This window comes from Orycteropus afer, unplaced genomic scaffold (genome assembly GCF_000298275.1).
Source record: "Orycteropus afer afer isolate SDZICR_OR568_19922 unplaced genomic scaffold, OryAfe1.0 scaffold00088, whole genome shotgun sequence".
NCBI classification, from domain to species: domain Eukaryota; kingdom Metazoa; phylum Chordata; class Mammalia; order Tubulidentata; family Orycteropodidae; genus Orycteropus; species Orycteropus afer.
Window position 1 is genome coordinate 9,735,799 of NW_006921675.1, and position 14,192 is coordinate 9,749,990.

The window sequence follows — 14,192 nt, forward strand, 5'->3', positions numbered from 1 at the left end:
ATAGTGCCTAAGACATTTGACTGTTAACCAGAAGACTGGCGGTTCAAATCCACCAGCCACTCCTCAGAAGGAAGGTTAGGCAATCTACTCCCGTAGAGATACCGCCTCGGAAACCCAAGGAGGGGTCGCTATGAGTCGGGTCCGACTCAACGGCACATAACAACAGCAACAACATTGAAGACCCCAATGAGCTCCTGTGTATGTGAGTTATATCTATAATATTTATCCTATTAGACCAGCCACTCCTCGGAAGGAAGACTGGGCAATCCACTTCCGTAGTGACACCGCCTCGGAAACCCAAGGAGGGGTTGCTATGAGTGGAATCCGACTCAAGGGCAGTGAGTTTGGGTTTTTTGGTATTAGAAAATAAAACTGAGGATTTTTAAAGTATTTTTGATTCATTTAAAAATATGATAGTAAAATATAATAGCAATAAAACTGTTGTATTTTAACACATTTTAATGAAAAATAACCATATTTTTAAAAAACGATGAAGACTGGCATGACTTTACATTTTTGCACACAATTTAATGTCTGCCTTAATAGAAAATACTCAATTCTCTAGCGGCTTCTGCATTCAATCTAGTTCAATACCGTGAAACCTGTGACAGTCGCAACCTGATAGGACTACCTTTTTTGGGAGGGTCTTGAAAGTTTTCTGCTTTGACCAGATGCAGTCTTACCATTTTTCTATCCTCTCTATTAGTAGGAAAATTTTAGTTTTTCTTCTCTGATAAGTTTCTGCCTTACAGGTTCTGGCTTTTGCAGGTTTTACAGTATTTTGTTTTGGTTAAAATATATGAAGAAAAATCTGGCTTCACACATGTAGTTTGGAAAAGGGAGGAATATTTTAATAGGCTTTTCAGATAATAGTATCAAAATATCTTTGATATTATTCCAAAACTTGGCAAATTGTACTTTCTTAAAGTTAGTTAGAAAGTGGAATCTGAAAACATAATCATGAATTTTCATATATCCACTTGGTCTATCTTGGCTTTGAAGAGCTCTTTTACCCAGGCATGATGTTTTAACTTCAGTCATTGATCATTTGGAAGACATTAGAAAGATCTTCCAAATATTGACACATTTCATTCTATATTTAAAAATCACATGCATTAATATCACTGCCAATGTCATTAGAAAAGTCGTCAGCATCAGAAAGTTGTCAAGCTCATGACAGATCAAGTTTTCCAGAACCTCCGTTTGAAAGCTCAAACTTTATCACTGGCAACAAATACTGTCCATTGTTTCCCACAAAGTAACAGGATTTGTTCATTTCTGAGAAAATATTTGCCAGATCTCAAATTTGAATAAGCATCATTTGTTTGACAGTCATTCTTTCCAGTAAAAATGAGGTTTAATGAAAAAGAAAGGGCCACTAATCTAGCTTGCAATTCAACTGTACAATTGCTTTTCCTGTAAACATTCTACTTTGACATGCAGCAGGAGTGCTTAATGTGAACATCACATTTCATCCCACAGAATGTGAAAAAGATGTACTCATGGGTCGAGATTTAATGAAATTAGCACTGTTTACTGCTTTATGAAGAACGTAAGTGAAGCTGCCACTTGTTACTGACGAGGCATGGAGTTAAGGGATACAAGGGGTCTTGTGTTCGCTCCGTCTATACTCTCTGCCTTCGTAGCCATGACTTGTGCTAAGATGCCAGTAATTTCCCCACCATTGCTTTGGCACTCTCAGTGCAAATGTCAGCAAAGTGAAAAAGGCAAACAACAGTTTAGTATCATTGTCGAGATAGTTTTGACTTCACAGACCCCAAGGATCTAAGGGCCACACTATTACTCTAGTGGGTCAACAAAGGAGCCAGGATGGTGCAAATTGTTAAGCTCTTGGCTGCTAACTGAAAGGTTGGTGGTTCGAACCTACCCATTGGCTCTGTGGGAGAAAGACCTGGTGATCTGTTTCCATAAAGATTACAGCCAAGAAAATCCTAAGGCAGTTCTACTCTGTCACATGGATTGGCTGTAAGTCAAAATCGACTTGATGGATTTAACAGCCGTGGGCCAGATCTCCCAATGTGGGCTGTAGGACAAAGGAAGTAAGGACTATTATATTCGGACTTTAATGTCATTTGCTTAGATTTGGAGTCAAAGAAAAGATCCTCCATGCCTGCAACCCATCTCCTAAACCCCTCACCCTACATGCCTTTTTCCATTGCTCATACCCTTTTTCTGAGTCCCCATTAGAAGTTTCTTCTCCAGGGTCAATTAAACAGCACAGGTGGAACCCAGCTGGAAACACCCACTCCACCTCTCACCTGTGCAAAAACGTATTCTTTCGTCTTTTCTCCCAGTTATCACCTAACTCTAATCCTTATGATAAAGAAAAGTCTGCAAGAACAAAGTGCCCTGTGAGGTGAGAAATGAGGAGGTACATCTAAGAGGGTGACTGTTGTTGTTATGTGCTGTCGAGTCGGACCCAACTCATAGTGACTCCTCCTTGGGTTTCCGAGGCGGTGTCACTATGGAAGTAGATTGCCCCATCTTCCTTCCGAGGAGTGGCTGGTGGGTTTGAACCCAGCTTTCTGGTTAGCAGTCAAGTGCCTTAGACATTATGCTACCAGAGCTCCTTGTAACTGTTGTTAGCTGCTTTCAAATTTATCCCAACTTACGGTGACCCCATGTCTGCAGAGCAGAACTGCTTCATAGGGTTTCCTTCATAGCTTTCTTCTTTCAGGAGTAAATGGTCAGGCCTGTCTCCCAAGGTGCCTCTGGGTAGGTCGAATTGCCAGCTTATAGGTGAGCCCTTAATTATCTGCACCACCCAGGGACTAGCAAGCTGGCAGAGGATAAAAATCCCCTGTCCGTGGGTTGAACCCAATACTTGGAATCCCATTACCACCACCACCCAGTTGACTATTTCAATCTTACTCATCTTTCAGGTCCTAAACTAGATATCACTTCCCATCCCTTTTTACACATAAACACTCACACCACACACCATCTCTTGATACTCTAATTATCTGTTGCCTTACCTGATTTCCCCCACTAGATGGTAAACTACAAAAAGGCAGGAGTCATTTTCTGCCTCATTCACTCTCAGGAGTCTTAAAATATGGAGGTGAAGTGTTTAAACATTACTGGTTTTTCAAAGTGAATGCCCTTCAATGGAGCATGCCTCTCCAATCATTTGAGTGCCCTACCACATAGTATTGTCTAAGAGTGCTTCATTTGTTGGCCTGCCTGGAACGGAACAGAACTGGACTTTGTCAGTCACATTGAATCCCAGAACAGAGTTGTTGTTGTTAGGTGCCATCGAGATGGCTCTGACTCATAGTGACCCTATGCACAACAGAAGGAAACACTGCCCAGTTGTGTGTGATCCTCACAATCCTTGCTGTGCTTGAGCCCATCATCGCAGCCACTGTGTCAGTCCTTCTCAGTGAGAATCCCCTCCCTCATCGCTGACCCTCCACTTTACCAAGCATGACATCCTTCTCCAGGGAATGGTCCCTCCTGACAACATGACCAAAGTAGGTGAGATGAAGTCTGGCCATTCTTGTTTCTAAGGAGCATTCCAGCTGCACTTCTTTCAGGACAGATTCGTTCATTCTTCTGGCAGTCCATGGTATTCTTCACCAACACAATTCAAAGGTATCAACTCTTTTTCATTGTTATTCACTGTTCAGCTTTCAGATGCATATCAAGCAACTGGCAATATCATGGTTAGTTAGCATTAGGTGCACCTTAGTCTTCAAAGTCACATCTTTTCTCCCAGGACAGAGTAGGCTTTCAATAAGTATTTATTAGATGGATGGTGGGATGATGAGTGAAGCATGGAACAGGATGGGGAGTCAGTGTCTCTTTAACTGACCACATCTCACTGGCCATGGTCCTTAAGACTTCCTTCCTTCCTTCCGTGTGTGTCTCCATGGTGCCGTGTAAGCATTGTCTAGTCCACCCACGAGTATTTGATCTCACCAGGAAACTGTGATCTTCTGAGGGCAGAATCCCATCGCTATCCCTGTCTTCTCTTTCCCTCTTTCTCCTTCCTAACTCTACATTGCCCTCTCTCCCCAAACTGAAATAACTTAATTTGGTGACCACTTGATTAGGTTACACCTAGACATCTGGGTATGTAACCAGAGAGCATCTGTTCATAAGGAGCATAATGGTTTCTCAAGCAGATCTCCATTCCAGAAAGATCAAGTCTTACAGGAAGCAAACAAGTTGTGGTAGTTAAAGTTGTGTGTCAGCTTGGTTGGGCCTGGTTGAGTGGCTGGGCAGCTGGTGGTAGTTATTCCCCATGATGAGATTGGCAATAAACTCCATGGTGGGATCTACCACAAGCAGCTGAGTAGCTGCTTTAGGGATGCTTTACAGCTGCTTCCTGTATGTAAGGAGAAGCCTTGGGAATGGTCTCTAGCCTATGGCACGCTTGAACCCTGCATGTAGCCATGTCATTGTTCAGCAGCCTGCCATGCTCTGCTGACCTTGGGACTTTTAAGAGACTTGAATTAATGGCCTGCCATGTGGTTTGGTAACATTGGAACTGAGCCTTTTTATTTGTCAACCTTGAGTTTGTTAGTCTCAGCAGCCAACAGCTGAGAGAAGAATAGCCTCTGGCTTCAGTGGGCCAGGAGCAGGAGGCCGAGCTGCAACGCAAGGTTGAGGGGCTTTGACCCAGCCTTTAGAGCCTGGTGCTTTGAACTTGGACTTAAAGCCTCCAAATTGTAAGAATAAACTCCTGTTTGTTAAGGCCATCCCATTTGTGGTATATTCCTGTCAGAGCAGCACTAGGTAACCAGAACAGATGTGTACAGTTTTAGGGGTAGGAAAAGGCTAAAACCAAAAAACCAAACTCATTGCCATTGAGTAGGATCCAACTCATAGCGACCCCTCCTTGGGTTTCTGAGGTGGTATCACTAGGGATACCTTATGCCTAATCTAATGCTCTAAGGAGCTCTGGTAGCCTAGTGGCTAAAGCACTTGACTGCTAACCAGAAGGCTGGCGGTTCAAACCCACCGGCCACTCCTCGGAAGGAAGGTTGGGCAATCCTACTTCCGTAGTGATACTGCCTCAGAAACCCAAGGGGGGTCGCTATGAGTTGGGGCCGACTCGACGGCACATAACAACAACAACAACAATCTAATGCTCCTTAGATTGCCCAATCTTTCTTCTGAGAGTGGCTGGTGGGTTTGAACTGCCAGCCTTCTGGTTAGCTAGGGCAAGGAAATTGTAGTAAGTTTGCAAAGATAGTCTGGGACCAGAGCATAAAGGGACCTCAAGAGTATGCTAAAGCATTTACCTTTTTCTATGGACATTGGGGTAGGGCATGATCAGACTTGTGTTCTGTAAGTTTTTTTCCTAGGGCTGATTTTCTGTCCCAACCCTCTCCTCTTTCCACTCTCCTTATCACAAAGAAGTCTCCAATGCCTGCCATTGAAACTGCACAACAGCCCCTCCTGATTGGATGGCACCAGTGTGACCACTGTTTGAGAGGAGGGGCAGGCAGAACAGCAGAGGTGATGCCTGCCCCCACCCCCTGCTCCCACCCCATGCCAAATCATGTTCTTCAACTTGAGCTGGTTGGACTAGATTGGGCAGGAACCAGAGGGCTCAGAGGATTAGGACACCAGGCCCAGCCTTGAATGAAGCACATTCCTTAGGCAAGTAAACAGGGTGTGGTGGACCTGGGCCCTGCCCAGCTCCTTTCATGGAGGATGTGTGTACGTGTTACAGCTATGGCCTCTAGGAGACCTGCACAGTACTTCTGTCTTTAAAACTTTCTCTATTCATGTGTCTCACTGGGTACTGCCTGCATTCTGCAGGCAACTCACCAATCCAGCACCATCTCTCAGTTGGGGGAAAGGGATGAGAAAACAAGTGGGAGATTCCATTAGTACTGGAAAGCCAGATCCAGTTAGATCTGGATCCAGTTCTACCTTCCATGTGCAGGGCTTCTGGAGTCAGGCTGTACTGCTCAGGGAAGGAGGCAGTCTTGGAGCAAGGGGTCCAAGCCTCTCGAACATCTGCAGAGGAACCTGGTATCATGGGGCGGGGGGGTGGAAACCAGTTGCTGTCAACTCTGACTCATGGAGGCCTGATGTGTGTCAGAGTGACACTGCTCTGTAGGGTTTTCAGTGGCCGATGTTTTGGAAGAAGATCACCAGGACTTTCTTCCAAGGCACATCTGGGTAGACTTGAACCTGGGTACTTTCAGAAAGCAGCTGAGCACATTAACCACAATTTCGCCATCATTTTGCTGAATATAAAACATATTTATTGTTAAAAGTTTGAAAAATAAAATAAATCCATAACATCTCCCCACAAAAATAACAATGATTGACTTTCACACTTTTCTGTATGCCTGTCAATTGTGTATTTTAAAAAAATAAGATTGAAAGGGGAGAAAATATATTTTATGTATATGGTTGGGATCGAACTATTTTTGAAGTTTTTGGTATCTTGCTTTTTCTTTTACTTTATTGTGAACATTTTCTATTTCCTTCATTCTTCTTGAATAATTTTAACAGCTACATAACATTTCATACAGTTGTATCATGAACTGAGATAGGAACGTAGGGTGAGGGATCACAAGGGGTCACTTTCAAAAGAGCAGGAGTCAGAGTGTGCTGTTTGTTTGAGAGGGACTGTTTCATGTCCTTGTATTCCCCTCCATCCTGTAGGACTCAGCTCAGCTGTCGTCTTCTCCATGAAGCCTTCTGTGAAGCCTCAGCTCAGGCTACCTCCTGTCCACAGTGCTCCCCAGACCCTATCAGAACACTGACTACATTGTAGCAAACAGATTTCATTTTCCATCACTCCCACCAGACCTCTGTCTAAATGACCTGACTCTCCAGTGACCAGCTTGGCACCTGGCACATAGAAGGTGCTCAATAAATGCCTTGCAAAGAGATGGAGTTCACCCAACACCCTGTAATTGGGCACTTAGACTATTTCTAGTTTGTAAAGTAGGCCTTCCTGCTCTCACTTTCACAGATTCTATGCTGCCTGAGGAAGAAGGTGGACTAACAAAACCTTGTTTGGATCTGTAGCCACTGAATGTTAGGATGACTTGTAGGCACATCTTTGTCTTCATTGACTCGTTCTTATGATACAAAGACAGATGGTAAAATGAGATACCCTGGGTTAAAATCCCAGCTCTGCTATTTGCCAGCTCTACTATTTACTATTTGTGTGGTCTTGGGCACATTAACTTGACCCTCTGAGCCTTGTTTTCGACACTAAAAGAGATGTGGAGATAGGTGTAAATGAGTCAGTGCAGGTCAATCTCAGCACAGTTTTTGGCTTATTGTAGCTAGTTATGCAATGGCTGAGCCCATGTTACAGTTTTTAATGCCACATTGCCAAACTGCTTTCCAGAAGCAAGCAGCAATGTATAGACATCCTAGCAACTCTTGGGCATCTCTCATAGCATCCTCTCCAGCAAAGAGTGTGGTCAGTTTCCCATCTTTGTCCAGTTTGCTTTACAAAGGTTATCTGGACTGTGGTCAAACCTTCCTGGAGGTTCAGCAAAAGGTCAGCATCCCCCTCACATCTAAGCAGCCAGCACAGAACCCTACCTCTCAGACCCTCCTCCCCAGGCGGCACAGGAGAAGACTGACAGGTAAGGAGTAAAATGAAAGGTCTCAAAAGCATGAGGCTGTCTTGATACGTAAGTTCAGCAGCCATCCTTCCAAAAGCTGCTGCAGGACAAAACAGAGGACTTGGGAACGACCTCAAACAAGATTCTTCCTGTCTGCTTCCATCCTCACCCCTGCCCAGCACAGAGTAACAGAAAGTGAGGACACAAAGGCTGCTTTGAGATCAGCTTGCTCCAGAAAAGGCCCAGAAAGGTCAAATGACTTGCCCAAGGTCACAGAGCTAACAAGTGCCGTGAAGAGTACTAGGACCCCAAGAATCCATGACTCACAGTGGCAAATCTTGTCTATGTATCTACAGCTCCATTCATGTTTATTCCCTTAGCCTCATTCACAACTCCACCAGGAAGGTCAGGGTGCAGAGTGGTAGGGCATACAAGACAGCACACACTTGCTAGTGGCTCTGGAAAGTCCAAACCATGACCTGCATGAAAATCAACCGTAGGAAGGGACTGACATAGGGGCAGGGCCTTCAGCACCATGTTTCAGAAAGGCCACCACAGCCCGGCTGGGGCTCTACAACCCCAACCTCTTTTTCCCACAGCATATCCAGCTCACCCTCCACAGTTATTTTTTTCCCCCCTATGTGTGGAAATTTCTTAGGAACAACCCAGTTAGCTGGATATCTGGTTTAATTAAGATGGGAAAGGGCAACTTTACAAAGTACCACGGTGACCCAGAAGTCATTGTTTTAACAGTTTTATTCAAGTCTGTGTGCTCTGGCGTCGAGACCAGGCTAAGATCAGCATTACACTGTAATACGATAAGAGGTGTAGCCATTGAACCAAGCCTGCTTGGCATCCCTAGTTGATAATTTACAGTACCTTGGAGGAAGAAAAAAAAAAAAGCCAAAGAAAAGAACCTGATAAGCTTCCTTCAGGGCTTTTCTATTTTTAAATATTGTTGACAACACAGAATAACTTAAATCCCAAAGCAAAATGAGAATTTAAGGACACAGGGACAATAAGTGTGGACAGGACATTGAAGCAGGGCACGTCTAGGGATGAAAACTAGTAGCTAATTACAGAGGAACAAAACAAACACATAGGTGAACTCTTTCACTTTACTTAGACTCAAAGGTTCTAAGGAGAAGGAAAATCCCAAAGAAAGCTTTTCTAAGTATAACCCATCTCCAACTTCTTTCCTTAATCCTCTAAAAGATACTATCTTAGACTACAAGCTCTGTGTTTGTATATGTGAGAGAATAGGTAGTGAGTGACAATAGAGGAGAAAATAAGCTCATCTCCTCCTTCTTTGCTACAACTGAGTAGGTACCAAGGGCATGTGGCTCAACATGAAAAAGGCAAAAGCCTGAATTCAAGTTCCTAAGGGGGAGGAATGAGCTACAATAAGGCTTCCAAACTCGGGAGTGGGAGGAAAAGGGGGTTGGAGCTGTGGTATAGAGTGATACTGGGGCAACTGAGGGCTGGACACAGAGGCCGGCCCATCGGCCATTAGCACTGGTGCTGGGAGTAGAGCAGGAGGACAGACACATTCAATCCCCATGTGGTACAGAGCCCTGAAAACTCACCAAAAGGAAATGATGGAGAAGAAAGTGGCCAGGAGCAGAGGTCACAAGTCCCGCTCATTGTCTCTAGTCATACTTATTGTTGATGGATGAGTCAAGGGAAAATAACTGCTCTTTGGACAAAGAGTGAGCACAAAGCCTAAGTGGGCTAAGCTATTTTATCCCAGGGCTTCTAAACAGCGCCCTAGAAATGCGTCTCAGTGGAGCCAACATTGCATACTAGCTATGTCACTTTGGGCAAACTGCAGGACCGTCTGAGCCTCATTCCATATTACTCGATGGAGATAATGTCCATCTACCAGAATTATTGTGAGGGGTCAAAAATATATGAACATTAACCCCTGGAAGAAATATAGAAGATAGAATAGACCCTTAGAATTTACTGTTAGTCCCCATACCTAGGCTCAGAATAAACCCAGGCCACACACTCTGATCGTGATGAAGATAAGAGCCATAGCCAGCACGGTTTCTGAAACTAGAGGTAGAGATAAACCATGAGAATGAAATAATGATGATGATGGCAGAGAATACTAAAAGGTAGTGGCAATGACTTTGTAGGTGTAGGTGACATCAGTGGCTGACGTTTCTGAAGGTTCAGTGCTAGAAACGCTGCTCTTGTTCCCTAGGGAGGGAGTAAAGAGGCCTCCCTTCAGCCTGGGAAGGAATAAATGAGATTTAGTCACATCTCCTGAAATGAAAAGATGTCCCAAAGAGGTTTAAGATGAGAATCCAAAGGATCCTTTCTACTGTAATTGCTCGCCATGCTCTTAAAACACATACACTTTCCAAGTGGTCCATTTTCAGAGATCCTGCAAGGAAGCTAGCAAACATCAAGGAACAGTCATAGCCATGCTACAGGTGCAAAGTTAAAGACGCAGGAAAACCATCTTAGATGTGTCACTGTTGTAAGTCAACACACTACAATGTAAAAGCAAACATCCCCAGAGAGCTGCCATCTTACTCAGGACTAGAGGGAAAGGGCAAGAATTAGAGATGAAAGGTTCGCTAAAACCTACTTCCCAGTTACATCTAAGCCCGTTCTCAGGTCCAAATGAGGGGCAGGCAGGGAAGGCTAAAAAGTGAGGGAGACATCTGCAAAAACCATGGTGATGTCAAAAAGTCAATAATCAAGGTAAATAATATTTCAATGTAACATTTTTCTAATAAAAATGAAAAATCCATAATGATGAAAAATACCAGAATTTCAAATAGTCAGCATCTGTCTGGGCAGATGTTATGGACTGACTCATGTTCCCAAAAAATATGTATTGTAAATCCTAACCTTGTAGTTATCATCTCATTTGGGAATGGGTTGTCTTTGTTATGTTAATGAGGCAGGATTTGTCATCACAGGGTTATGTTGAGTCAATCTCTTGAAATAGAAAAGGAATTAAACAAATGAGCAGAACAGAGAAGGGGGTGGGGGGGGAGATCGGGCCAAGCCATGTGAAGATCACCCAGAAACAGAAACTGAAGAGACAGGACCTTTCTCCAGAGCCAACAGAGGAAGCCTGCCCCCAGCGCCAGTGCTCTGAATTTCTACCTCTGACCTCCTAAACTGTGAGAAAATAAGTATGTTAAAGCCATCCACTTGTGGTATTGTTACAGCAAATTAGAGAACTAAGACAGCAGGTATATAGATGTGATGAATTTCAGGAATGTGGAAAACATATTACCCCTAAAACCTGGCCTTGGACTTGAGTGAGTGATAGAGCAAAGAACTCCATGTCCACGGGGCCTTCACTCACCATTCCGACTTCTGGGTTCAGAATTTCCAGATGTCCATCCCACAGGTCCCAGTAGGAAAGGCCTGTCTTTGAACCCTTGGAATTGTATTCTCGTGTTCTGTCCTGAGAGACCTATTTAGTGGCTATGTCCATACCTGCCAATCAGACTAGTCAAAGCAGGTGGTGGGGATTTACAGGTCTGGGGAAAGGCCCCACTGCTTCCAAGGAAAACAAAGAGAGGTGTGGAAAAACTTGCGGACTCTGGAAACCAGCTGGGCCTTAAGGTTCCTCGCTCTTTCTAGCTGTAATCTTGAGTTAAAGCCAAAAGCAGGCTTGGTGCAGGGAACCACAGATAGTAAGAATCTTGACAGACCAGTCCTACTGGCTAAGAGGCTTCTCAAGGACACCGAGCCCCACACACAGAAGCAAGCCCGCCAGAGAATCTGGGCTGTCCAGGGAAAGCCAGGGCACTACCAGGACACTTCGAGGGCCCAAGACAGAAAGTGGACCAAGGAAACGGTAGGTCCTGAGTGTCAGTATCTCACCTGGGTACTGTCTGAGGTCAATGAGACTCACGTGGCCTGCACAGCCAATCAGAAGCCCAGGACTGGGTGAGGCAAATTAGGGAAATCAGGCTTCTATGCTCTGTTAATCAGCCTTAATTAGCAAGAGTCCAGGTGAGCTCCAGGAAAGCAAGTCTGGGAAAGCTGGGGAGCGAGAACTCCCCAGCAGCAATGGGTTTCCTTTCTTGAGTGGATTTTTAGTCATCTGAATTCCTGATATAGAAAAACACTGATTTGTTTGAAAGAAGAGACATATATAGGATGTGTTCCTAACAACCTATTCTAACAAGGAAAGGTTTTCTTCAGGCCTGAGGCTAAGGGAAGAGGCAGATGGTCTATTAGCTTGAACTATATAAAATTGCCAATATTTGACTGCTTTTGACCTACAAATATACATATGTTTACACAAAGTATTTTTTTCCACAAAGGGAAGCAATCTAGCAAGGTGCTGCTTATCAGTATTGGACTTGGGGGTTCCTGGAACAAAACTTTTAAAGTCAGAAGGGCTTCATGGTTCAGGTAGAGAAGGCAGTGCCATTCCCAGTTCCTATTTGGGCTTCTGAGGTCCAGAGAGGGGAAGAGATGTGGCAAATTCACACTGGTACGTGGGCACCTCAAGTCACAAGCCTCCTTTTGCCGCCATCCTTATTTATGATCACAATGTGTTGGATGTTGCTTTCACCTCTGACCCACTTTCTCAGGCCTACAAACTCTGGCAGAGCCATCAGTGAAAAGCCTGGCACTGCCAAAATGGCAGCAACCTGCTTCTCCCCCCAAATCCTTGGAGAGACAGAAAGTGTTTCTGATCTGCTTGACAAGGATATCACACACCTGACTCAAAGGCACAGGCTCAACCAAATGAGGAGAGGTTAAGGTCTGACAAGCACAGAAGGGCTTTTTTCATTGCTCTTTTCTTTGTTCAAAGTGTGCCTGAAGAGTTAGGGATCCTCAGAGAAGTGTCTTCCTTCTCATCATGGTGGGGGGAGGGGCTCCAATGTAGGGACTTTGGAGTTTTAACATGATGTCAGGCCGTCTAGACTCTCTTGGGGTGTCTTGTATCCCTGAACAGTGGCCTGAGGTTAAAAGGGGCCTTACTAGGAACCCCACACCATGGCACATGTCCCAAGGGTGAGGGGATATCCTTCCCAAAAATTCTTCCAGGAACTGGCCTGATTTCAAGCTCTAAATAAATCAGACTTTGGGAAATGAGAGAGACCAAACTTGTCTTTCTGATGTTGCCACCAACCTCCCCGTCTCCCATCTCCTCCTTTGTAAGACTCAAATGAGGCACTGGTGGTTTAGTGGTAAAATTCTTGCCCTCCATCTGGGTGACCTGGGTTTGTCTGATTCCTGGACAACACACCTCATGTGCAGCCACGACCTGTCTGTCAGCGGAGGCTTGTGTGTTGCTATGATGTTCAACGGGTTTTCACAGAGCTTCTAGACAAAGATGGAGTAGGAAAAGGCCTGGTACTCTATTTCTGAAAAATCAGCCAATGAAAACCTTATGACAGTAATGGTTCAGGCCACAACCTGTCATGGAGATGGGACAGGACTGGCAGCATTTCATCCACTGTTCGTGGGGTCGCAGTGACTGTGTGTGTAGGGGGCTGACTTGATGGCAGCTAACACCAACAAGACACAAACGCTGAGGAAGATCAGCCTGACAAGTGGAGGAATTAGGGAAGGGAGCTTGTAAACACCAAGTGCTACTTACATCCAGTAGAAGAGCTCATGCCTGACCGTGCTTAAGCTAAGCCAACTCCCAATCACTCCTCTTTGAGAAGACAAAGGAAAAAAAGAAAAGAAAAGAAAGTCCCCTGGAGGCAATTCCTCCTGTGAAGATGGAGGAAGCTTCCTCTAGGAGCTGGCCAAGAGTCTCGGTGCTTCACTGACCTTCTCTGATTCAGACTCCCTTGCCCTTGTGAGGGAAGCATGTGCTGATCGCTTTTTAAGGAAGGAAATCTGAGAGGCTAAGAGACAAACCCAAGGTCACCTAGCAAACGGGGAATAGGACTAACTTGTTCAGATCTCAGAGCCAGATGCCTGACTCAATAATCAGTCCAAACATCTTTTTAACTTTTCTTCACTTGAAATTTCATCTTTAAGCATGAACATGATGTAATTTTGTCAAGGTCAGGAGGAAAGGTTAGAACTATTCTGAGTTGCCCAATGTAAGATATTATTATTGTTCTTCTTACTACTATCATTATAACCAGATCCTAGGGATGCCAGCCAAGTTAAGAGCATCCCCCAAGGGAATAACATACGAGGATAACATGGACATCTACATACGAGGATAACATGGACATCTAATTGGCAGGGCCTGAATCCCCAAGGGGGTAAACAGAGGCTGTTCCAGTTTGGATCTGGTGGTAGGAGCTGAAGGATCCCAGAAGGGGCAGAGAGGACCATTGCCACACTCCATGTAGTGAGCACACTACCAAAAGCAGAAAGAAAACGTCACTGGGATAGAGAGGGGAGGGAGAAGAGGAAGGCTGGCTACTACCACTTCATTCACAGCTTCAAGGACAGCTGCTGACCACAACCACAGGGCAAGGAACCTGAGTGGACAGAAAGCAACTCAAACCTGCCACTATATCAGATCCTTAACCTGTCTCTAGCCTTGCCCCACAAAGAGAGTGCTACAGGCAGGGACACATCAGAGACTGGGAGATTTAGCAGGAGCTAAGAGATGGTAGGGAGCTCTGGTGGTGTGCTGCCTAAGGCATTTGACTGCTAACCAGA